This window comes from Rana temporaria, chromosome 2 (assembly GCF_905171775.1).
Source record: "Rana temporaria chromosome 2, aRanTem1.1, whole genome shotgun sequence".
Classification (NCBI taxonomy): domain Eukaryota; kingdom Metazoa; phylum Chordata; class Amphibia; order Anura; family Ranidae; genus Rana; species Rana temporaria.
This window is the reverse complement of record NC_053490.1, coordinates 265,168,427-265,196,075: the sequence shown is the minus strand read 5'-3', so window position 1 is coordinate 265,196,075 and position 27,649 is coordinate 265,168,427. Positions and strand designations below refer to the sequence as shown.

The window sequence follows — 27,649 nt, the reverse complement described above, 5'->3', positions numbered from 1 at the left end:
GATTAAAAAATAAATAATATAACCATCTTCTGAAATTTGAATAGAAAAGAATAGAATAGAAAATAATATAATTAAAAAAAAACAATAGAATAGAATATAAATTTGAATTTAAATAGAATAGAAAATAATTGATTAGAATAGAAAATAACAGAATAGTATAGAAAAAAACAATAGAATAGAAAGAATATAACCCTCTTCCTATTCTAATCTATTATTTTCTATTCTATTGAAAATGAATTGATTCTTTTTGAATTTTGGGAAATGGTTATAGTCTTTTTGTACTATTGTATTGTTTTTTGTTCTATTCTTTTTCTATTTGTTACATTCTATTCTTTTCTATTCTATCCTATCTTTTTCTATTCTATTCTTTTCTATTCAAATTTATTCTATTCAAAATTAGAATTTCGGAATATGGTTATATTCTTTATATTCTATTTTGTTCTGTTGTTTTTTTCTATACTATTCTGTTATTTTCTATTCTATTCAAATTCAAATGTATTCTATTAGAATTTTGGGAAATGGTTATTTTTTTTAAAAATTCTATTTCTATTGTCTTTCTAATTCTATTTGTTTCTATTCTATTATAGTCTATTCTATTATTTTTTTATATTCTATTTTATTTTGTATGCCTTTCTTTTTATGTATTCGAATTCAAATTTATTCTATTTGAAATTCAAATTTCGGAAGATGGTTATATTATATTTTTATTTTAATAAATCATTTTTTATTCTATTCTTTTATTTTCTATTTTGCTATGTGTTAATCTAATATATTGTATTATTTTATTTTCTGTTCTATTGTCTTCTGTTTTTTTTTTTTTTATTATATTCCTTTATTTTCTATAATTGCAAGACTATTAGAATGGTCGATTCAAATTTGAATTCCGTCCAAAAAATGTTTTCGTTCTTTCAGATTCGTTGAAATTCTGTACTATTCTAATTCGGAAATTTAAATACATCCAAATTTCCAAAAAACAAAAATTCTTCAGAATTTCAATTTGGAATGAAACAAACTGCATATGTCTAATTAATAAACATGTTCTTGGAGCTGAGAATTGAGAAGTTAACATGCATACACTAGGGACAGATCACTCAGGGGGTTAATGTTCATAAATTGGGCATTGGAGACTGAGGGATTAACACTCAATTACTGGGGACTGATCACTAATGGTTAATGCTCAGACACTGGAAACCTGTTACTGAGGAGTCAAAGTGGAGCCTCACTCTCTCAATACTTATGCTGTTAACATAAGTAAATAGATAGGAAAGTATATTATATTCAGTTGTTAAAGGAAAAAGGAATCCCCTAACAAAGCGCCTTGTCCCTATGTTGATCATCCTTAGAGACAGATAGGAAGAAGATTCAGGTAGGAATATTGCATTGACAGCAAATGTAAGGTGGAAAACAACTTAACCTGTTTACAACTGCCTAACAAATAAAATAAAACAAATAAAATATACAAAAATAATAAATAACACATAAATGTGGCATCTAGGAAGTGATCTTTGTCCCTGGGCGTCGCATAGATGAGCTTTTGTGTTTGTGCTGGTAGTGCTGAGAGCATTGTCACTGACATCTCCCAATCTCGTTGGGAGCTGGTCCTCTGTCTGCCAATCATGTGGTCTCAGTGATCACTGTTATTAGCCAATCACAGCTATCACTACTGTAAAGAACTGCCCCGGTACTATTTCTGCTCTGTAAAGAGTAAAAGATCCATTGTATATTTTCCTCCTCTCTAGAGGAGAAGTTTTAAAAAAAAGTCTGTTGAAGAAAAATAAAGAGAGAAACTTTAAATAGACCAGAGGTTGATCTAGTTTAAAGGGTCACTAAAGGAAAAAAAAATTGCCTAAAATTAATGTCTGCAAGGTAGACAGACAGAATAGTGTAATGACTCTGTTAAAAAAATAGTAAATACCTATTAAATTCCTTCATCTATATCACCTCCGGCGTTCTAGTTTCTGTTCTCTCATTCACTTCCTGGTTTGCAGCGCTCGTTCATGTAAGAACTACATTTCCCAGTATGAATTGCGGCACACCCAGTAATTCACACCTCCTTGAAGTCTCTAACACATAGAGAGCGTCCTACCACACAGATGTAGTTCCCAGGAGGGGGCGAGCACGTTACTGACCACCGCCGTAAAGCCTCCCTTCACGGTGGTCAGTAAAATAAGACAAACAGGAAGTGAACAGAACAGAGAAGAAATAGAGCAACTTCTGAGCAAAAACAAACAATCAGGAAGTGAAAAGAGCAATGTCTGCATGTAAAGGATGCTTATTATGAAAAAAAATGTTTTCCTTTACAACCCCTTTAACCACTTAAGGACCGGACCAATATGCTGCTAAATGACCCAAGGGGTTTTTACAATTCGGCACTGCGTTGCTTTAACAGACAATTGCGCGGTCGTGCGATGTGGCTTCCAAACAAAATTGGCGTCCTTTTTTTCCCACAAATAGAGCTTTCTTTTGGTGGTATTTGATCACCTCTGCGGTTTTTATTTTTTGCGCTATAAACAAAAATAGAGCGACAATTTTGAAAAAAATGCAATATTTTTTACTTTTTGCTATAATAAATATCCCCCAAAAATATATAAAAAAAAAAAATGTTTTCCTCAGTTTAGGCCGATACGTATTCTTCTACCTATTTTTGGTAAAAAAAATCGCAATAAGCGTTTATCGGTTGGTTTGCGCAAAATTTATAGTGTTTACAAAATAGGGGATAGTTTTATTGCATTTTTATAAATTTTTTTTTACTACTTATGGCGGCGATCAGCGATTTTTTTCGTGACTGCGACATTATGGCGGACACTTCGGACAATTTTGACACATTTTTGGGACCATTGTCATTTTCACAGCAATAATGCATTTAAATTGCATTGTTTATTGTGAAAATGACAGTTGCAGTTTGGGAGTTAACCACAGGGGGCGCTGAAGGAGTTTAGTTTCACCTAGTGTGTGTTTACAACTGTAGGGGGGTGTGGCTGTAGGTCTGACGTCATCGATCGTGTCTCCCTATAAAAGGGATCACACGATCGATGCAGCCGCCACAGTGAAGAACGGGGAAGCCGTGTTTACACGCGGCTCTCCCCGTTCTTCAGCTCCGGGGACCGATCACCGCACTCCAGCGGCGATCGGGTCCGTGGGGACCCGCGGTCCCGGTCCCGGAGCTTCGAACCGGGTCACGGGAGCGCGCCGCGACCGACGGCTGGGTACTAGTACAGGACGTACCTGTATGTACATGTGCCCAGCCGTGCCATTCTGCCGACGTATATGTGCAGGAGGCGGTCCTTAAGTGGTTAAGCAGAACTTCAGTCATTTTTTTCAACTTTCCATCTATTATATCTTCTGCTCTTGTTTTTTTAACTTTGGATAGTTAACCATTTTTTTCTGCCTGTAAATACCTTATACAGCCCACTTCCTGTTTCTTGTGTTTCATTTCAGGAGCCAGTGTAAAGCAATAGTAGTGGTTAAAAATAATTCTCTTTTAAGGAGGCGTGGCAGGGTGTGTGTCCAATGCCTACATACTTTTGGTAATAGGTGTCCCTTTTTCCCATCTCAAGATGTTGGAAGATATTTAATCAGTTTACTTTCACTTTCTACTCAGATACTGATGTTATGCTGCACCATTTTACTATATCCAGCAGGGGGAGAGTTAAATCCAAGCAATCCTATAGACTTCAATAATTTTAGTCTGAAATGGCAGCCATGTAATACAGAAACTGACTCTCTGAACTACAGATTCCAGTGTGCCCTGGACAGCAGGAGGAGTGGGAAGAGAATTCCTATTAAACTGCTTAGCAAAGTTCTGGGTATTCACCTGCCAGCGGGGATGCAAGCATAAGACTGAGAGTGGGGACACCTGGGGGTAGCGCACCACTGATCACTGGAGGCTTTCAGGGATAGACAGAAGGGACCCCCTTCTACAGCAAGCATCCACAGCAGCATCTTGGGAACTGGTGAGCAGAGTCACTGAGAACAAGATATTAGGTTTATCACAGTCTACTGCACCTGTACCATACCTATATCAACTCTATACCGAATTATACCAAACCTCTACCGCACCTGAACTGAACCACATTTACCCTTGCATTTGTGCCAAGATGATACCATACGTATACTGTGCCTATACTGCATGCAGAATAACTGTCATTCACTGATGCTCTTAAAGGGCCCCAACGATAGCCAGCAAAAGGAAATCTCAAAGGACTGCCCCTCCTGTAATACTTATCATGCCAGCCCCTTCATTTCCCTGCACCTCTCTGGTACCAATCCCCTTTTTTTTCTTCCTTCTTTTTTCTGAGTGCATTCAGTTATTCGAAGCCTATCATAGTATCCCGTATTTAGTAAATCAAGCTTTATTACTGCCCACTGCTGCAATTTTGGTGACCTTGCAACTGTTTATACTGATGAGGATGCCATTTGTCATCTTATGCCTAGTCCTTATAACGAATCACTCTGTATACTTAATCCATTTTCATGCTTGCCTCTTTACACACCATATCAGGTGACAATATATACATTTTTCATTTACTAACTGGTTCAGTTTTCATGGACATATTAGTATTATTGGTTGCCAGATAATAATTTCAGTGATTTTCTGCGATATTTAATGCTTTGTACACTCAACTTAGTATGTCAAAGGGGCTGATGTTCTTATGGGGGTTGAGACAAAGAACAGAGGGCCCATCTTAACAAGTGGCTCCTATTGGGGTAACCCTACACCCAGAAAATATATGAAGATTGCTGGTCAGGGTGATAGCCAATTAGCAAGCACAGACACACCATGAGGAGGCTCTGGTGCAGCAGTAGCAGCAGCTGCACACAACTGGCCTTGAACAGGCAGTTGTAGCCAAAAAAGAGGCTAACCATTTGCAGACTAGACAAACTGCGGTCCTACAATATGCATTGACCCAGTAAGCTGGAAGTGCCAATGCCTCTGGTACATGCAGCTGGTCCTACAAAAAATTACCTCAATAGACAGCCTGGAAGCATGTCTGGTGCCAAAGGCGTAACTAGAACCTTCAGGCCCTTGTGCAAGAAACCATGAAGGGCCCCCCTAACTCAGCTGATCACAAATCACGGTGAAGGGCCAATCATAGCGGCCCTTTAACATGTGATCGACTGATCACATGTAAACAGAATTGCCCTTATCTGTAGTCCTTTCCTCCCACACTGTGCCTGTGTGTACTTTGTTTACACTGTCAGGGCACTGATCATCAGTGCCCTGATGATCAGTGCAGCCCCATTTGTGCCCATCAGGTCAGCCTATCAGTGCTGTCTATCAGTGCTCATCAATGAAGCCTATCAGTGCCACCTATCAGTGCTTATCAATGCCGCCTATCAGTGCTAATTAATGCCGCCTACCAGTGCTCATCAATGCCGCCTATCAGAGCTGTCTATCAGTGTTCATCAATGCCACCTATCAGTGCTGCCCATCAGTGCCGCCTATGAGAGCTGCCTATCAGTGCTGCCTATCAGTGCCTCCTCCTCAGTGTCTCCTCAGCAGGACTCTGAGATGAGAACGTTCCTCATACAGCCCAGAGCCTGCACTGACAGTCCCCCCTCCCTTGCATGAATGGGAGAGGAGAGAGATGATCTGCTCCTCCTCTCCCCGATCCTCTTCTTCTGTGTGTGCACCTTGGTTACTGTGAACCCCAGCAGCTGAATGATCAAATTCACCTGCTTAGCTTCACACTTCTCGTGGTGCAAACAGGAGGAGAGGGACTGGAGGAGAAGGAGCAGATCGGCTCTCTACTCTTTTATCCGTGCAAGGGAGGAGGGAGGGGAAACTGTCAGTGCAGGCTCTGGACTGTATAAGACAGGGGTCTCAAACTCAAATTACCGGAGGGCCACAAGACAAGTTTTCATATGCCATGGGGGGCCGCATGCAAACTTCAAAAACAACAGTACTGGTGTCAGCGAACACATTATTAACCCCCAGCACTGGTGTCAGCGAGCGCATTATTACCACCAGCACTGGTGTAAGGCAGGGTTTGACAAATTTGCTTGGAATCTAGGAGCCAGCTAAAAAAGTTAGGAGCCAGAAAACGCACCCCGTCCCGACGGGCTTGAGCGCAGAAGCGAACACATACGCGAGCAGTGCCCGCATATGTAAATTGTGTTCAAACCACACATGTGAGGTATCGCTGCGATTGGTAGAGCGAGAGCAATAATTCTAGCACTAGACCTCCTCTGTAACTTAAAACATGCAACCTGTAGATTTTTTTAAACGTCACCTATGACGTTTAAAAACGTAAAAGGGTAAAAAAGTTTGTCGGCATTCCACAAGCGGACGCAATTTTGAAACGTGACATGTTGGGTATGAATTTACTCGGCGTAACATTATTTTTTTATAATATTAAAAAAAATGGGGATAACTTTACTGTTGTCTTATTTTTTAATAAAAAAAAAGTGTAATTTTTTCCCAAAAAAGTGCGCTTGTAAGACCGCTGCGCAAATACGGCGTAACAGAAAGTATTGCAACGATCGCAATTTTATTCTCTAGGGTGTTAGGATAAAAAATATATATAATGTTTGGGGGTTCTAATTAGAGGGAAGAAGATGGCAGTGAAAATAGTGAAAAATGACATTAGAATTGCTGTTTAACTTGTAATGCTTAACTTGTAATACCAACGGCCACCACCAGATGGCGCCAGCTCGCATCTGGTGGTAATAACTTGTAATACCAACGGCTCACCACCAGATAGCACCAGCTCACAAAAAAATAAAATACAATTTTTTTTTTTTTTTTTTTTTACTTTGCTCCCCCCACTTCCACCCTGCCTGCGGGCCATTTATAACTTGTCCGCGGGCCGCAAATGGCCCGCGGGCCGGTACTTTGAGACCACTGGTATAAGAGATACTCTCTCAGGTCAGAGCCCTGCCGCAGCTATGGCCCACTGCCAAGTGTGACCTCTGCATCCCTGATAGTTCAGCCACTGTCTGGTGCTTTTTGAGTGGAATGCCACGAGAGAAGGGCTGCCCGAGACAGATTAAAGAGGAACTACAGTCTGCTCACATAATTTGTAATAAAAACATCTTTGTCATTCTGAAGCTTCCCTCCAACCACTTTGCATATTATTTTATATATACTGTGATTCTGTACATGCCAAATATGCTGCAGAAATCTCCCTCCACTGAGTCTGGCTGCAGCCATTTTAACTGTGGGCAGCTGAAGCTGCTGCCTGTTCACTTCCCAGATTTACACAGACACACAGATGCACACCTCCAGCTCTGCAGCCCTGCAGCTCTCATTGATCCTTTTATGACTCATCCCCCCTCCCTTCCTGGGAGACTCTCATGAGCGTGAGAGAGAGAGCTGTGAATGGTGTCATAAGCCTAGGCTACTGGTCAGACAAGAAACAGGAGGTGGGCTGTGCCTGGATGGAACAACTGTGTGGAGGGCATCCTAGGGGAACCTTTACCATCCATAGACCTGCTCTGAATCAAGATAGTGCACTTCATCCCCTAGCTATTGGTGAAGGACTGCAGTATGTCTGACCTGGGCTGTAAAAACAGCCACAAAGAGAACCCCACCACCTAAACCTTCTAAAATGTGACGGATGATGTAGAAGCCTAACAGGTTCATTGTTGTATCTGTCATATGGCAGCCCAAAGAAGGACAAGGGAATAGAATAGGACTTGGAGCGGCAATGCTCCATGTGTGTGTATGCAGCATGTACCACTAAGATAGCAAACCCGCATGAATATGTGGTGCATGTAACCCTCATGATTGTGTGGAGCAAGTTAATGGAAAGGAGGTTGTTTCACTCATTTTCCAATTTAACAAGTTGCAGAGAAAGTTGATACCTGGAGAACTAGTAGTGCCATCTATGTGCATTGTGATGTGGAAAACGATTCTGTAGCCATATATAACCCTGTTTACTCAAGTGGGAACTGCCTCATTAAAGCGGTGGTTAACCCTTAGAGGGCACTTTTTAGCCTTAGATTCCTGCTCGTTTTTACTAGGGGAATCGGCTATTTGTTTTAAAATATGAGCATTACTTACCCGTTTACGAGATGCATCCTCTCCGTCGTTTCCGGGTATGGGCTGCGGGAATGGGCGTTCCTTCTTGATTGACAGTCTTCCGAGAGGCTTCCGACGGTCGCATCCATCGCGTCACGATTTTCCGAAAGAAGCCGAACGTCGGTGCGCAGGCGCAGTATAGAGCCGCACCGACGTTCGGCTTCTTTCGGCTACGAGTGACGCGATGGATGCGACCGTCGGAAGCCTCTCGGAAGACTGTCAATCAAGAAGGAACGCCCGCTCCCGAAGACCCATACCCGGAAGCGACGGAAGAAGATGCATCTCGAAAACGGGTAAGTACGGATCATATTTTAATACAAATAGCCGATTCCCCTAGACCGAACGAGCAGGAATCTAAGGGGAAAAGGGGAAAAATTTAATAAATGGGTGAACTCCCGCTTTAAGGCTCCATGCACACTAGCTTTAAAAAAACACTTCTAGCAGCAGCTTTTGAAAAAATAAATAAATATGCTTCTATCATCTTATGTGTCCATGCACACTATTTTAGTCTAGAAGCGTTTTTGAAGCTTCAACCTCCAAAACCAGAAAAAAAAACTCTTTTGCATTTTTTGGCAGCAAATTGCCAGCAGAAATAAAAGATGAAAGTTCTTAAAGCGGGAGTTCACCCATTAAACTATTTTTTTAAACAATTCCCTTAGATGGATGCTCGTTTTGTCTAGGGGAATCGGCTAGTTGTTTTAAAATATGAGCCGTACTTACCGTTTTCGAGATGCATCTTCTCCGTCGCTTCCGGGTATGGGTCTTCGGGAGCGGGCGTTCCTTCTTGATTGACAGTCTTCCGAGAGGCTTCCGACGGTCGCATCCATCGCGTCACTAGTAGCCGAAAGAAGCCGAACGTCGGTGCGGCTCTATACTGCGCCTGCGCACCGACGTTCGGCTTCTTTCGGAAAATCGTGACGCGATGGATGCGACCGTCGGAAGCATCTCTGAAGACTGTCAATCAAGAAGGAACGCCCAGTCCCGCAGCCCATACCCGGAAGCGACGGAGAGGATGCATCTCGTAAACCCTAAGTACAGCTCATATTTTAAAACAACTAGCCGATTCCCCTAGACCAGGGGTCTCCAAACTTTTTACTTCGAGGGCCACATTCTATATTTCACACATATTCGCGGGCCGGAAACATAATTTATAAATAAATCCACAGTAGAAGAAGAATAGAATAGAATTTGACTTACTGCTGACAGCAGGACTGGATGGTGCTCCTATATTCTTTGCTGGCACCTAAACGCTGGAGCATCATGCAGCGGGGCTAAACTTCCAGCGTGCATGAGGCTTTACATCCGTGTGCCCATCCATCTGTGTGCCCATCCATCTGTGTGCCCATCCATCTGTGTGCCCATCCATCTGTGTGCCCATCCATCTGTGTGCCCATCCATCTGTGTGCCCATCCATCTGTGTGCCCATCCATCTGTGTCACCATCATCTGTGTCCCCATCCATCTGTGTCCCCATCAGTCTCTCCATTCATCTGTGTCCCCATCAGTCTCCCCATCCATCTGTGTCCCCATCCATCTGTGTCCCCATCCATCTGTGTCCCCATCCATCTGTGTCCCCATTCATCTGTGTCCCCATCCATCTGTGTCCCCATCCATCTGTGTCCCCATTCATCTGTGTCCCCATTCATCTGTGTCCCCATCCATCTGTGTCCCCATCCATCTGTGTCCCCATTCATCTGTGTCCCCATCCATCTGTGTCCCCATCCATCTGTGTCCCCATCCATCTGTGTCCCCATCCATCTGTGTCCCCATCCATCTGTGTCCCCATCAGTCTCCCCATTCATCTGTGTCCCCATCAGTCTCCCCATTCATCTGTGTCCCCATCAGTCTCCCCATTCATCTGTGTCCCCATCAGTCTCCCCATTCATCTGTGTCCCCATCAGTCTCCCCATCCATCTGTGTCCCCATCCATCTGTGTCCCCATCCATCTGTGTCCCCATCCATCTGTGTCCCCATCCATCTGTGTCCCCATCATCTGTGTCCCCATCAGTCTCCCCATTCATCTGTGTCCCCATCAGTCTCCCCATTCATCTGTGTCCCCATCAGTCTCCCCATTCATCTGTGTCCCCATCAGTCTCCCCATTCATCTGTGTCCCCATCAGTCTCCCCATTCATCTGTGTCCCCATCAGTCTCCCCATTCATCTGTGTCCCCATCAGTCTCCCCATTCATCTGTGTCCCCATCAGTCTCCCCATCCATCTGTGTCCCCATCCATCTGTGTCCCCATCCATCTGTGTCCCCATTCATCTGTGTCCCCATCCATCTGTGTCCCCATCCATCTGTGTCCCCATCCATCTGTGTCCCCATCCATCTGTGTCCCCATCCATCTGTGTCCCCATCCATCTGTGTCCCCATCATCTGTGTCCCCATCAGTCTCCCCATTCATCTGTGTCCCCATCAGTCTCCCCATTCATCTGTGTCCCCATCAGTCTCCCCATTCATCTGTGTCCCCATCAGTCTCCCCATTCATCTGTGTCCCCATCAGTCTCCCCATCCATCTGTGTCCCCATCCATCTGTGTCCCCATCCATCTGTGTCCCCATTCATCTGTGTCCCCATCCATCTGTGTCCCCATCCATCTGTGTCCCCATTCATCTGTGTCCCCATCCATCTGTGTCCCCATTCATCTGTGTCCCCATTCATCTGTGTCCCCATTCATCTGTGTCCCCATCAGTCCTTCCAATCATCTGTGTCCCCAATCATCTGTGTCCCCAATCATCTGTGTCCCCATCACTCATCAGGCTATCCCCACAAATTGGTGTCCCCATTAGAGCCCCCCCCCCTTCATTCATCCGAGTCTTCCTGCACGGTGTCCCCACCCCCGCCTGCATATTTGTGTCACCATTAGAGCCATCAGCCCCCCTCCTCACATGTTTGTGTCCCCATAAGAGCCACCAGCACCCCCACATTTGTGTCCCCATCAAACCCCACAGATATTTGTGTCCCCATCAGAGTCATCACCCCCCCCCCCACATTTATGTCCCCATCAGAATCATCAGGCCCCCCCCCCCCACATGTGTGTCCCCATCAGACCCCACAGATATTTGTGTCCCCATCAGAGTCATCAGCCCCCCCCCCCACATGTATGTCCCCATCAGTCATCAGCCCCCCCCCCTACATGTATGTCCCCATCAGAGTCATCACCTCCCCCCCACATTTATGTCCCCATCAGAGTCATCACCCCCCCCCCACATTTATGTCCCCATCAGTCATCAGCCCCCCCCCCACATGTATGTCCCCATCAGAGTCATCACCCCCCCACATTTGTGTCCCCATCAGAGCCCCCCCCCCCCCCATGTATGTCCCCATCAGAGTCATCAGCCCCCCCCACATGTATGTCCCCATCAGAGTCATCACCCCCCCCCCCCACATTTATGTCCCCATCAGTCATCAGCCCCCCCCCCACATGTATGTCCCCATCAGAGTCATCACCCCCCCACATTTGTGTCCCCATCAGAGCCCCCCCCCCCCACATGTATGTCCCCATCAGAGTCATCAGCCCCCCCCACATGTATGTCCCCATCAGAGTCATCACCCCCCCCCCCCCACATTTATGTCCCCGTCAGTCATCAGCCCCCCCCCCCCCACATGTATGTCCCCATCAGAGTCATCAGCCCCCCCCCCCACATTTGTGTCCCCATCAGCCCCCCGAAATGTGTGTCCCCATCAGTCTACAACCCCCCTCCACGTGTGTCCCAAGCAGAGTCATCAGCCCCCAGATGTTTGTGCCCCATCAGCGCCATTCAACCCACCCCCACACAAGTGTATCAGCCCCCCCCTCCTTGCATGTGTCCAGCGCGTCTCCACTCTCCATCACTGGCTGTGCAGACCTGCTGCATCTCCTGACTCCCGCCCCGCTGGTATTACACACTCGTTACTGGTTAACAGCGAGGCGGGAGGCGGGAGCAGGGAGGCGGCAACGGGTCTGCCCTAAACACCTCATTGGCTGCTGGGATGCCATGGTCCCAGCAGCCAACACACACAGTGAGACGCCGGGAGGGATTGCGGGACCTGCGTTGCATATTGCCGGGGGCGAATATGCAGCGCAGGTTCCACAACTAACAGGTGGACTAAGGATTCACGCTGCGGGCCGGAAGAAATGGCCTGGCGGGCCGGATGTGGCCCGCGGGCCGTAGTTTGGAGACCCCTGCCCTAGACAAAACGAGCATCCATCTAAGGGGAAATAGTATATTGTACGGGTGAACCTCCGCTTTAACTACTGCTAAAAGCTAGCACAAAAACACAATTATGAGCATTTTTCATCCAGCGTTTTAATGGTATTTTTTTTAGCTTATAGTGTGCCTAAACGTTGGGACGGTGCTTTTCTACAATATGAAATATTGATGCAGTGAACTGCCTATATTCTGGGGATTATAGGGACAATAGTTGAAGGTCCCAAAAGCGTCCAATAAGAGATTGAAAATTAGATCTCTATCACCACACTTAAATGGGTTGTAAAGGAAATATTTGTTTTCCCTAAATAGCTTTCTTTGCCTTAGTACAGTCCTCCTTCACTTACCTCATCCTTTCGATTTTGCTTTTAAATGTCCTTATTTCTTCTGAGAAATACTCACTTACTGTTCTTCTGTCTGTAACTACACGCAGTAATGCAAGGCTCTCTCCCTGGTGTGGAGAAACCCTCTTGAGGGGGGAGGGGGCGAGCAGGAGTGTCAGGACGCCCACTAGCACACAGCTCCTTTCTCTATCTGCAAACTAGAGAGTGTCCTGACCCTCCTGCTCGCCCCCTCCCCCCTCAAGAGGCTTTCTTCACACCAGGGAGAAAGCCTTGCATTACTGTGTGTAGTTACAGACAGAAGAACAGGAAGTGAGGATTTATCAGAAGAAATAAGGACATTTAAAAGCAAAATCGAAGGATGAGGTAAGTGAAGGAGGACTGCACTAAGGTAAAGGAAGCTATTTAGGGAAAACAAAATACCTTTACAACCCCTTTAAGCTTAGCTTATGGTATACTTGCATTCTATAATATCAGCATTATGATAGCAATACAAACAACAGTTATTTTTGACAAAATAAGCTTACTTGAAAAAAACTTGTTTTATGTTGTGGGTTCTGCCTGTCTGCTAGCCAGCTCTTCCTACAACCTCCTTGTGTCTCTGCATGCGTTGCAGCTTCCCCTCTGCTTTTTACTTTCTATTTCTATTTCTAATGGCTACATTTACAGGGTACCAGGTTTGCCAACCTCCCATGACTTTTTTTTGTTTTTGTGATCACGTAATCATATCAAAATCGGATCGCAGCAGAATTTGAACCTACCATTATTTGTGAATTCTGTATAAATAATTTCTTTCCCCACATCTGAATGAGGCTTGATCAGGATTAGATGGGAAGACCCAGAATAATTGGCAAAAAATATAGTTTTTTTCTATGTGATTTTTAAAGCTGTTTTTTTTTTTTATTGGAAAGAAAAATAAGTATGGAATATGTTTTTTTTTTACGATGATTAGTAATATATCTATGACATGATATTCAAACTACATAACAAGAAAACCTTAATAAAAGATTCCTGAAACATTATGTAAAGTCTTAAATATTGCAAGGTCTCTTAGTTACAGATAATCAAATCCTGGAATACAGTTCAAGTAACACTGTATACAGTTTTCAAACAAGAAAACATTTATTTTTGCCTCTAGGGGGCACTGCAGGGGAAAGGCTCCAGTTTAGTTTGCTTGTGGGCTCCATCTTGTACCTCCTACAATTGGGTGATTTTTGGGATAGAAGGGGATGATTGACCTTAATTGACAGGCAAGAGGGAAGATTTGTCTGACAAATTAGTTCATCTTTTTTTAACCTTTAAATGATTCCTATTAATGTTCTCCACCATCACATTATAGTGTTTTCCTAAAGTCTGGACGGTAAATTGTTATTTCCTTTTTTCCTCTCAGTAAAATTGTGAGACCAACATCTAGAGCTTGGAAACATTTCCACAGTGCAATTTCTGCTAAGAGCAAAGCTGCAATTCTGCATAGAAACCAATTAGCTTCCAGGTGTGTTTGTCAATGCTAATTAAACAAGCCTAAGTTAGAATCTGATCGATTACGATGCTTAGCTGCACCAGATTTTGCGCTCTCCGGTTTTAGTAAATCAACCACAGTGTGTGGCTCCTTTACACCGTGTGGCATGTAACATCTTTACATTGATGGATCACTGGAATAAGCCTTAAGCTTCGAGACAAACCTGAGTATTTACCCTGCAACAAACATTAGAACTGTCAAACAGCAAGCCAGACATTTGGCAGTTTGCCTTCACAGATGGAGGAGCGTTCTTTTTTCGGGTTGGCGGTGCAGCAGACGCCGTGATTGATATTGAATTTACATTGGGGGACACTATTTTTTTATTTTTTAATAAAGGAATTGTCAAAAACTGTCTCTGTATTACTTTTTGATATTTTTTGGTGAATGGGTATGGGTAGAGGATACTCATTCACATAGGGGGGGGGAGGGGGCAGGATCTAGGGGCCCCCTTGTTAAAGCAGGCTTCCAGATTCCGATAAGCCCCCCCAGAGCCCAAGGTTGTGGGGAAGAGACCCTCGCCCCCATAAACATGGGGACAAGGTGCTTTGGGGTAGGGAGCACCCCCCTTTGTTGAGGGCAAGTGTCACGTGGCTTGCTCTCCCCCCTTTTGTGACCTGCCCGGCTGCATTCTCGGATAAAGGTCTGGTATGGATTTTGGGGGGGATTCCACACCGTTTTTTTTTATTTTGGCGTGTTTTTTTTTTTTTTTTTCTTATTGGAACCGTGAGTCAATTTAAATGTGTTTTTGTTTTCTTTAGGAATGTCATTTTTGCTGCAGCATGTTCTATACATGCTACAGATGCGCCACTTTAAAGACATACTAAGGGAACCTTGTAGGCTCTACATTTAAAGGAATTTTTAAATGTTTATGCATCATTAAAATCATTGCTTACATTTTTTTTTTTTTGCATTGATACATGTCCCCCAGGGCGGTACCCAGACCCCATACCCCTTGTATGGCCAATTACTTGATTGGCATATTTGATTTCTCATGTTCGGCTCCCATAGACTTTAAGGGGGGCATTGACCTATACCAAATCCCGGTAATTGTACGTTGGTGGAGTGAGTGTTAAGGAAATTGGTGTCTTTAACGTTGTTCACTGTTCGGGGCAGAACTTTTCCCTTGTTCAGGAGTTCTGTTGCAAACCGAACAGGGGGTTATTTGGCCCATCTCTAGTGGTGGGTATCAAATATTTTAGGGGGTTGGATGACACTTATAAGTTTAGTCTGCAGCAGGGGTTTTGTAGTCATTGGTAATCCTAGGCTAGTTCATGCTAATAAAAATGAGGTGCTCTACTATGTAAGGGGACAGGCAAACAAATGTACCTCTCTGTAATAAAACCTCCTCCAGTGCCGAAGGCCCCCAAAGATAGACTACTGGATGCAGGGCAATCCAGAAGCTCCAGTGCATATTGTATGAGCTCCATCCAGTGGTCCAAACTAGTTACCCAATAGCCTAAGTGGTCCTCATTTCTGAGAGTGTTGGCACCAGCCCTGATCCCAATGTAGCGAGCAATTAAGTGGTTCAGGGTCTGCCTGTGAGTGTTGTCTGCTGCTGCCACTACTGCTTCTTCTTTCAAGGATCAGAGGCATGTTAGTCAGGAGGAGATCCTGCAACCCTAAGGATGATTGTGGTAAAACTGCTATTTTTATCCTTGTGTCAGGGATTCAATAGGGTAGCACCCAATAGTGGCCCCTCTCTTTATGCCTCGAATCCTGGGGTCCTCGTGCAGACATTTAAGTATGAAAGACTCAATGAAAAACAAATTCAAATTTCCTGTAGAAGAGGAACCCCAGTCCTTGGATTTTCTGAAGACACAAATTTCCTCAACGCTCTCATTCCACCCACGTACAATTCCGGGGATTTGGTATAGGTCAATGCCCCCCTTGAAGCCTGCCCTATTTCCTCATTCTCACTGCCAGCACTCCAACTCTCCTCCTTCTCATAATTTTTCTCTGCTGGAATGTCCATGCCTCACAGGGAGTGTGAGCTCCAAGAGGAACACAAGAGGGATTGTGTCACTAATTGCCCCCTCTTCATGGCTCACCATTTTTGTTACCTCCTACCATAACAGCATTGTATGCTGCTGCTAATGCAGCCTCTGCAAAATGGTTAACGTTGAATTCTAATGTGTGGGGGTGTCACAGATGATACAGATGATGCAGTTAGCAGGCAACTCGTGCTGGTGCTGCATTTCTGATAGGCAAGCACTGGCTGGATATGACTGCCCAAATTGGCCTAAAACCCTTCTGCCTTGATGAAGAACCTCTTGGAAGCCCGGGTACCAAATGATAAACCGCTGTACCACCAAATTGAGGACATGTGCCAAGGAAGATGGATATGTGTTACAGATGACATTATCCACCTTAAGATGTTATGGAATCAGTAACCTCTTGTCCTGGGCCTGGGGAGCTATCAGAAGCCAATGTGTCTCTTGCTCCCCAGGCATACAAGCTGCACCAGTGCACCACCAAGTTGAGGACATGTGCCAAGGAAGGTACATGTGTGAATATTCCCTGGCAAAAAGTGACCAGTGGGTTAGTGCCATTGTCACAGATGATTGTGCAGCTTGTTGTTGGATCAGTCATCTGTGCTTAACAGAAGCTCTGGCCCAAATTGTCTCCTGTTCTTCAGGCATACAAGCTGCAAAACAACATGGCAGTGTATAGCTTGGGGCCTTGCATATGCTCTGGGGTGCTTGGGGGGACTACTGGCTCCAAGGAGTCAGAGGATGAAGCCATTGAAGATGAGGGGGTACAGGTGACTGCTCTACAAGACATGTGGTGTCAACAACAGCTCCAGCAGTGTGCCCCATCCTGCATCCTAGCTTCATGGCCTATGCTTTCTGGACCCCATGTCTGTGATATTGTGTACCCTGCTGCTGACAGCGTGGTCCAGCAACACAGGCACTTTAGATACCATATGTTGGCAAAAGGCAAAAGAATGTGGGGTGGGGTACCTGGGGTAGGGTGTAGCATAGGTCATAAGGGGACTAATTCAATGAGCTGGAATTGGAGCAGCTGCAAAGTAATACATTTTGCAAAGCTTGCATTAAGATACTGGGAACCAGAGTGATTTGGGGATATTTATTTTTGCCGCTCCGATAGCTGCAGAAGAAACACAGCTTTCAGAAAGTATACCGATAGCGATGACAGGATGGGTGTAGGAGGATTCTGTTCAAGTCTTCACTTTACCCTACTCAGCATGGACCTTTGAGGGGGAAGTGGTAGACAAGAATTATGTAGCTCATCACACTCCAAATCACAATAATTTAACACAATATAGCACTGAATAGCAACTAACTCACCGAACACAGACTGTCAACTCTCTCAAAAACTACACCAACATACGCTAACAAATGGTCGCTGGGAACCCCCCTGGGAAGCTTTTTGCTAAAATCTTGATGCATCAATTAGATGCATGTATTCACTAACTATGAACTCTTCTTATTTGCTGCCTTTTGGTCTGTTAAATATATAATTGAAATCATTTTGTTATGTTTGTGTTTATAAGTGCAAAATATTTGTTGATCTTGGGGCTTATGTGCTATATCAAAGACACTATTTAGCCCTCCCCATTTCTCCTCTTAGGCCTCGTACACACGACCGAACATGTCTGCTGAAACTGGTCCATGTCCCGTCGTGTGTACGAGGCCTTAGACTACGTCAATTGGGGCCAGTTCACACTAGATGTGGAGCAAACTTGCAGCGAATTTGCTGCAAATCTGCATCGCATCAAAATAACAACCTGTTCATTCAAACTGATTGTGGAGTGTCTGTTAAGTTAACTATACCCTGCAATCAGTTTGCAAAACGCAGCGCAATTTTCAGAATCGGATTGCAAGGGTTTGAACACCTATGTAATCTAATTCCGGTGCGAACAAAAAAAAGGATCCTGCACAAGTTTGGTCCAAATGTGATGTAAATTCAGCCATACAGTTTGTATGGCTGAATTCACATCACACAGCATCGCATGTGATCTACACAGCAATGCGGTGCGAATCAAATGCGATATCTAGCATCGCACTAGTGTGGACCGGCCCTTAGTCCCTATGCTGTTGATAAGGAAACAGTAGGTGTGGCTTAGGAGTTTAGGCAATGGGCAGGGCTGAGCTCTCAGTCCACAAAAATGCTGTGTTTTGTAAGCTCACAGTGGAAAATTTTAAGAGTCCTTTTCTAGCAGATCAATAGGTACAAGTGGGTTGTTTAAAATGATTAAGCACAAGGAAATGTGCATGTATTGCAGAAGTTTACTAAATATGTGCTCCCCCCTTCATATATGCTTTAATCCCCCAGAAACCATAATCTACCTAGACCAAAAGGCCTACTAGGAATGTAGAATGTACTAGCTAAGTCATAACCGTCGAAACGCGTAGGGAGGCATTACTGCACCCCCACATTGCTTTTTACTTACGTTTTATTGTGATCACTATTTTAACCGTCATTCATGTATGACATTTTTTTATAAATAAACCAAACCTGGTTTGACCTGCACCATTGGGAGCATCTCTTTTTGTTCCTTTTATTTTTTGGAGTTCGTTTGGAACCACCCTGCCATTCATTTGTCAGTGGAAGAGTGCAAACCCCTTATTTCACCCTGCTGGACCACCACTTCCATCCAGAACTGATCCAAGCCTCTGGGGACCACAAGGACCCATTTAACATTGACCCAGACCATCTGGGATCTCAAGCCTGTATGACCCACTGTTGTATAACAGATGTGTCCACCCCATTCCGTAAGAGTATTTAACCTATCTATGCTTTAAAGATTTTGAGAGTGACTGCAGACTAGGGATGACCAGAACACCCCCCTGGTTCGGTTCGCATCGGAACCTTAGAACGGACCCATAGTTCACGCAAACTTTAGAACCCCATTAAAGTCTATGGGACTCGAACGTTCAAAATCAAAAGTGGTAATTTTAAAGGCTAATATTCAAGTTATTGTCCTAGAAAGTGTTTGGGGACCCGGGTCCTTCCCCAGGGAACATGTATCAATGCAAAAATACGTTTTAAAAGCAGAAGTTTTTCAGGAGCAGTGATTTTAATGATGCTTAAAGTGAAAAAAAAGTGAAATATTCCTTTAAATATCGTACCTGCTGGGTGTCTATATTATGCCTGTGAAATGGCACGTGTTTCCCATGTTTGGAACTGTCCCTGCACAAAATGACTATAATTCTATAGGAAAAAAAGTCATTTAAAACTGCTTGCCGCTTTAATGTAATGTCTGATCCCGACAATATGGATGGAAATCGTTGAGAAAAATGACATGGTTCCCCCCCCCCAGGCCATTACCAGCCCCCTTGGGTCTTGTATGGATATTAAGGGGAACCCTGCACCTAAATTTAAAAAAGGAAACACGTGGGGCCCCCAGGCCCTATATACTCTGAACAGCAATATACAGGGGGTGCAAAAAACAAGCCATGGACTGTAGGTTTGTTGTTAAGTAGAATCTGTTTGTAATTTTGAACTGGAACATTTTTAAAGTGTAGCTCCAGCCAAAAATCTATTTTTAAGCTTTTTGGAAAACATAGGGAAGGGTTATCACCCCTGTAACATTTTTTTTGCTGTCTGTGCACCTGTTCAGAAGATTACACCTCACTTTCTGTCCCAATGACAAATGTTTTTTTTTTAAATGTGGGTTTTTTAGTGAAACAAGGATTGGTGATAAAGCATCAGTGGAGAGGAGACACCTCTTACAGGAGAGAATTATCCTTCCTAGGGGTAGATTTCCTCTCACTTCCTGTTGTCTCCTTCCGTTTGCAAGTAGGAGTCGTTTGTAAGTTGGATGTTTGAAAGTAGGGGCCTGCCGTAAATACTCTGCAGAAATTTGGGTCTTAGGTGTTGGTGTTGCCACAACACTGTAAGCCCTCACAGTTAGTCTTGGTTGGGGCTGGAACGCCCTGCTGTGAACTATTATATCAAGAATTGTAATTACATGCCATTGTTGAACAGTGGTAGAAAAATTGGGCCTTTGGTGTTGGTGGTGGTGCTGGTGCCACAACACTGTATGTCCTCACAGTTACTCTTGGTGGGTGTTGGAACGGGCCCTGCTGTGAAATATTAGATCAAGAATTGTAATTACATGCACCTGTTGAACAGGGGCAGAAAAATTGGGCCTTTGGTGGTGGTGGTGGTGTTGCCACAACACTGTAAGCCCTCACAGTTAGTCTTGGTTGGGGCTGGAACGCCCTGCTGTGAACTATTATATCAAGAATTGTAATTACATGCCATTGTTGAACAGTGGTAGAAAAATTGGGCCTTTGGTGTTGGTGGTGGTGCTGGTGCCACAACACTGTATGTCCTCACAGTTACTCTTGGTGGGTGTTGGAACGGGCCCTGCTGTGAAATATTAGATCAAGAATTGTAATTACATGCACCTGTTGAACAGGGGCAGAAAAATTGGGCCTTTGGAAGAATTGATGCACATTTATTTTCTAAAGGATTTGCTCTGAACACAATTTTCTTTGAGTGACAATATTAGGATACAATTTATTTTCTAGTACGGTACAGTGTTTTATGGTGAGTGAACTTGTTGCACATTTAAAGTGATGCAAAAGTAATTATTTTTTTGTTAAAATTAACAAACATGTTATACTTACCTGCCCTGTGTAGTGATTTTGCACAGATCAGCTCAGATCCTCCTCTTCTCGGAGTCTCTGTGCAGTGCTCCTGGCACCTCCCTTCTGCTGAGTGCCCCCACAGCAAGCAACTTGCTATGGGGGCACCCGAGCCGACCCTTGGCTCATTGTGTCCATTCAGACACAGAGCTTCGGCCCAGCTCCGCCCCCTTTATCTCCTCATTGGCTGACTGACTTTGACAGCAGCGGGAGCCAATAGCGCCACGTTGCTGTCTCAGCCAATGAGGAGGGGAGTCCCAGACAATCAAGTCTCTTGTGTAACATCCCTTTATCTAGATCGAGCTCGGGTAAGTATTAGGGGGGTTGAGGGGGGCTGCTGCACACAGAAGGCTTTTTATCTTAATACCAACCACTTTAAGTTACCCCTTTTAGATTGCTTACTGGTTAGCATGATGTAAGGTATTATTTTACTTTGCTTGTTTATTATATTACCACTATAGAGAGGAGAACTGAGTATAAGAAGCACTGCACTAATTAAGATTTATTCTTTTCCTTTCCCAAATAACTTGCCATTCATTTAGAGCTAGTTCACACTGGTTTGCATCAAAACTTATAAAACCTGCGCGTTAATGGAGCATTTTTGCTGCACTTTTGGTGCAATGCATGGGGTGGTTTTGAAGCATTTTTGAAGTGTTGGCATTAGGTTTGAACTCCCCCTTCCCCTTTACATCACTTTCTCTTTGTTTTTAAGGTAAAACATGGAGTTTTCAGCATTGATGGTGATTTTTGTGCTGCTATATTGGGAACGTCTTCTGAAGTGTAGGTAGCAATGTAGATATTGGGTTCATCCCACAATGCAGTCACAAAGTCCACCGGAAAAGTTTTGGAAATTATACTAAGATGAGCATTCCTACATTCTGGTAATTCTTGTTTTGTCTTGTTTGGGTAAAATGATTAGCTTGGCTATGATTAGCATAGGCGTTGGATAACAGTTATGTAAGCATAGTACTAGGGATTAGAGTTAGCACAGTACTGGGGTATAGGGTTATCATAAGATTAGCATAGTATTAGGGATTAGCATAGCACTAGGGAAAGGGTTAGCATAGTACTAGGAAATAGGGTTAGCATAGTACTAGGAAATAGGGTTAGCATAGTACTAGGGAATAGGGTTAACATAGTTAACAAGGGATTAGGGTTAGTTTAGCACTAGGAATTCGGGTTAGCATATTACTAGGGATTAGGGTTAGCATAGTATTAGGGTTAGCATAGTACTATAGATTAGGTTTAGCATATCACTAGGGTTTAGGCTTACCATAGGGTTTGGGATTAGGGTTAGCATAATCCCTGACCCTAGTACTATGATTACCCTAATCCCTAACCCTAGTACTATGCGAACCTTAATCTCTAGTACTATGGTAATCCTCTCCCTAGTGGTATGCTAACATGGAGAGTTATGTGCCTAGGCATGGTCTGTTTTCACACCGAAGTGAATCATAATGAACCTACAAGTGAACTGTGCCCATGAAGACCCCTTCCAGGTGGTCCACAGTACACTTAGCCATTCCTGGACACAGTTTGAAGAAATTACACTACACAAATGTACTGGGCCAAGGGGATGAACCACGCCTGGGCTCAGATAAAACTGAAAGCAGGGCAAACAACAGGGGGGTACCACCGGGAGTCCTGTAAGGGGCTTAGGTACACAGGGAAGCAAGAGGATTGGTGTAGCGGGATAGGAGGACAATTACAGGATGATGCACTGTCTCTCCCTCCAGCAGCTGAAAAACAGTTTCTCCCTGTCACTGGCTTTTAGCTACTGGAGGGAGAGACACAGACACAGTGCATCGTTCTGTATTTGTCCCACCACCCCCGCTGCACTGATCTCCTTTTGTGTGCTGCCCACATCTGATTCCCCCCTGTGTGTCCAAGCCCCCTCGCCCCCCTCCCCCGCAGCACTGCCAGCTTCCCTCTTCATCTTCTGTGCAACTGAGGCTACAGAGAAAGGAATTGAATAATCTATGTCCTTCCTCTGTCTCATAGGAGAGATGTCTCTTTAGAACCCTGATATTTCCCCCCCCCCCCCCCCACACACACACAGTTGTAAAAAAAAAAAATTGTAAATGAATTAAAAACAAACAAAACAGAAAGATTGTATAAAATAAAACAATTAAAAAAAGAAGGGCTTATTCGCACGGGCTCTGGCCCATACAATTATATGAGGATGCAGTGGCTGTATGAACACAGCGGCAGGTCCTAATTTGATAACTGTCTGTGTTTGGGGTCCACCTACACCCACCTGCGGCTGCTTTCCCTTAGCATAACATAGGCCACCTTCACACAGTTTTAAAATTCTCATGCCACGTACACACGACCATTTTTCGGGTTGTAAAAAATTACGTTTTTTTAATGTCATTAAAAACGACCGTGTGTGGGCTCCAGAGCATTTTTTACGGTGTAAAAAATGGGCATTAAAAATTTAGAACATGCTCTAATTTTTCACAACGTTTTTAATGTTGTCGTTTTTAACGTCGTAAAAAATGGTTGTGTGTGGAACTTTCAGAAGAAAGTTATGAGACGGGAGCGCTCGTTCTGGTAAAACTAGCGTTCGTAATGGAGATAGCTCATTCATCACGCTGTAACAGACTGAAAAGCGTGAATCGTCTTTTACTAACACAAAATCAGCAAAAGCAGCCCCAAGGGTGGCACCATCCGAATGGAACTTCCCCTTTATAGTGCCGTCGTACGTGTTGTACGTCACCGCGCTTTGCTAGAGCATTTTTTTCACCATCGTGTGTAGGCAAGGCCGTTTTAACGATCGGGTTGAAAAAAACATATTTTTTTCTAGACCATTAAAAATTTCATTTTTTACAACCCGAAAAAAGGTTGTGTGTACGCGGCATCAGGGTGGGGGGGGCTGTAACATAGGCTGTACGTGGCCCTGACTGCCAATGTGAGTGCACCTTTAAGTCAGCCATACATGGATCGAAATTCAGGACCTCCTAAATTTCGATCTATGCATGGACAAGCTGGTTGTACACAAATTGATCTATCAATTAACTTGTGTGCAACCAGCCTGTTGAAAAATGTTCTCTCGATCAGCACCGCTGGCTATTGTTGGCAGTACTGATCAGTGTATTCCTTACAGTGGGGAAGTCTCCCTGCTGTCAGAATACACTGGAGCAGCAGGGGGTATTCATCAGACCACATAGAGTGTGTGAATGGGCACATTTTTTGTTTGTTTAGGTAGTCTTTTATTTTCGTTCAACAGATTTAAAATCCACTTGGTTCATGCTGTGCGCTCCTGCATCCACATTCTTTGGAAACCTCCAACCTGTCCATAATTCAGCATTACCTTCACAGAATCAACAATGCTAAATTAATGGAACATCTTGCCAGCTAAATGGTAGAAACTCAAAACTTTGTACCACCTGGTTCTACTGGACAGAATAAACTTCAATAAATGAATACAGGAACCTTCTATCTTAAGGGATCCTATACCCTTTATGATGACCAGGATTTGCCCAAACTAGCACCCATACTGGACATTTTGCATTCTGTACTCTTATCTATCTTCCATACCCTGCCCTCTCCCTTTTTTTCTTTTCTCTCTTCTTTACTTCTCTTGGTTCCTTTATATGGTATGCCCAGGCCCTTGCCCCTTACCCCCTCCTCGCTTCTTCCCCTACCCCCATCCAATACTACAACTCTTCCTCTAACTCCACACCCACACTCCACCTGGTCCGGTTTCCCCTAAATCCAGCACAAATAAAGAAGCATACCAGTTCTTCTGGTCCATAACCACCAGTGATTTTACTTTTTAGTTACCTTATGCTACCCACTAATGGCCTCATATAATAAGAATCATAAGCTCCAGAGTCTCCCATTACCTCCTTCAGCACAATTGTTGATGGGCTTTAATTTTACATGTGACTACTACACATACTTCTCCTCATTGTCATACAGGAGCATCATTAACATGTTATTTTAAGATGTTCCCATGTACATTATATATTGTCCTCTGACTATAACTTTGGAGAGCTATTAGTGTTGCCTCTTAAGTAAAGATTGCATATTAAAAAAGTATGATATTCTCCAGGCTAGAGGACAGAAATACTGCTGAACTATAGCTCAGTTATGGGAGCTGTTGTACTAACTTTGCTATGTTAGTACATTGATCTTCTCCGCTTAGCTATCGTGTTCTGACAGGGGGGCGGCCCTCCTGCCAAAAATACACTGGTCAGCACTTTCAGCCATTGGCTGAGAGCGCCGATTGGATGCCGATTGGCTGTATTTTTCCGGTAATGCCGCTCGGCTTCTGTCTGATTCGGCCTGTGTGTACTCGGATTAAATATCTACTACCCCAGGGTCTAGACTTCAGGTTTGTAATGCCCACTATTATTGTTTTACTTGCCAAACGTATGCAGACAGAATTGGTTGATTGAGAATAGTGTATTTAGACGTTTTCATGTAAAGATACAATGTGGCAGAAATTCACAATATTCACAATATTCTACCCTGGGTTTCCATTAATTGAAATGAGCAATATTTCGACCTGTGTTTCTGTTATTAGAAATTCACAATATTTCAACCTGTGTTTCCGTTATTAGAAATTCACAATATTTCGACCTGTGTTTCCATTATTAGAAATTCACAATATTTCGACCTGTGTTTCCATTATTAGAAATTCACAATATTTCGACCTGTGTTTCCATTATTAGAAATTCACAATATTTCAACCTGTGTTTCCATTATTAGAAATTCACAATATTTCAACCTGTGTTTCTATAAATAGAGCTATGTACAACATACACTGACACAACCTTACCATATAAAAAATATATTTGTGGTAATGTAATTAAAACAACCATTTAGGCATAGAATTTAAAGAACTGTTTTTGTATAAGGTATATATTACTTAAATTAAATAAACTTACAATTATAGTGTGAAGATAGAAACATACATAGTATACCTTACATTACATGTAGCATATAATACATTAAAGCTGAATTTACCTTCACTTTTGCACAGTTGTACAGTCTCCTCTCCTGCACTGAAATAGCATACTCTGATTTCACTGATTATTGTGAGTTTATCACAGTGTGCAGTAAAAGTTGCAGCAGATTAGAGAAAGCCAACTACATTTCCTGGATGGAGGACATCCAGCATTATCTGCTTTTTCCTCCATAGCTTTACTGTCCCTGGCCCACCCCTTTTATCAATTGCGTTAAGTTCTTTTAATCATGGTGGCTTAGCATCACATGTGTGCATTAGGCCCCTTTCACACAAGTGGACCGATCTGGTCCACCAGTCAGTTTTTCAGGTGGACTGTCCAATGTCCTCTATAAAGTGCCAACATCCAGTCCCATGCAATCCGCTACAAACAGGCGGATAGGGATCCATTTCCATTTCGATGGCAGTCAGGTATAAACGAACAGGTGGTACTGCCCATAGAGGAAAGTGGGCTGTATCTGTACTCACTCTGCTCAGCGGGTATCAACAGGCAAATACCCTGCTGAGCAGGCCGACTCCTGGCCCCGTGTGCAAGTGGCCTTACATAGAGAAGTCTGCATCCAAATGCAGCATTCCTAGGAATTCCCACTTCTCCAGACTAACACCTACCTGTCAAAGCATTTTAATATTTGCACAACTTATCCTAAGAGCCGGTCCATTATTTTCATTGCCACTGCATTGCATAGAGAAGCACAGAAGCCTAGTGATAATGTCTAAAATAAAGTATGCAATGAAAATATATATATATTTTTTAAACATTTCATTGGCATGTTGATGAGTAGGAAAGGAGGTGCCAGGGAAGGCAACATATAAGAAGATTAAAGTTTAGTTTTAACATACAATAAATTTATAGTTGTTTCTCTTAAATTCTTATTGTTGTAGGGCTTGTTCATTACAATGTAAGATAGAAACAGTTAAACAAATATATGGCATTCTGAAAGAGATGTGCACACCCTGGTGCTTAAATCTGCACTTGAAATGTTTTTTGTTACCAGGTTCAAGAAGGTGTCTCATGTGACATGCCCTCATTGTTTGCCTGACTTCATCTTCAACCACATATATAGCTTATTTACAGTGTCTGAACATTTCCTCGAATAAATGCAATCCAGCAATCTATGACAGCCCTCTGTAACATTACATATAAAGAATATTATGTGCAGCCCCTTAGTGACATCAAGGGCCAGAGTTGAGGCTCTTGTATCTCATAGGTTAACAACCAATGGCTTAGGAGGTATTTTTGAACAATAATAATAAAAAAATACATTATTACAATACTATAGAGCAAATCCTGCCTGATGCATGCTATTTTCTATTATTTATGGAGCAATGAAGTATTTCAATGACTAATAGTTTGATTATTTTAGAAGTGTATCTCTTCTGTAACTTGTGAAATCAATATAAAACTGGCTTATTAAATAAGACAAATATAAATTATCTTAATGCAGTAACCAATAGCAGCACAAATCATAAATACATTTTAATTGCCATTGGCTTATTACATTAGACAGAAATCATATTGGTTGCAATGGGTTACTGCATTTACCATATCCTCATTGCTTTGTGAATAAATACTAATGTGTAGTCTTCCTAATAATTCATTTCATTTCAGTTATACTAAGAGTGGAGCTTTTGCCAATGCACTGCAAAAATGGTCTGCTACGACTAAAAACATATAAAGCATTATTCCCTGAAGTGTTGCTCTAGACCAGATTTCTCAAACTTTTTAACAAGGTAGAACCCTTGAAATAACTTTTTGGTCCCTGCTAATAATTACTATACCTACAGATCATGGTATAGTGTGATGGTCAGTGGGAAGAATGCTCCTCATATTTGTGGTCATTGGAAAAAATCCCTCCTAACATATAGCTAAATTGACCAATGGTGTCAGTGGTTACCTATCTGTAAGTCAGAAATTAACCATTGCTAAAGGAACCCCTAGAAACCTCTGAAGAAGCCCGAGGATTTTATGGATCCCTGGTTGAAAAAAAG

General features: G+C 43.2%; 1 protein-coding gene across 2 annotated transcripts in view; it reads right to left on the bottom strand.

Moving 5' to 3' along the window:
- Positions 1 to 27,649, bottom strand: part of CA4 (carbonic anhydrase 4) — a 123,074-nt gene that overhangs the window by 34,694 nt on the left and 60,731 nt on the right. The gene's annotated exons all lie outside the window — the stretch shown is intronic.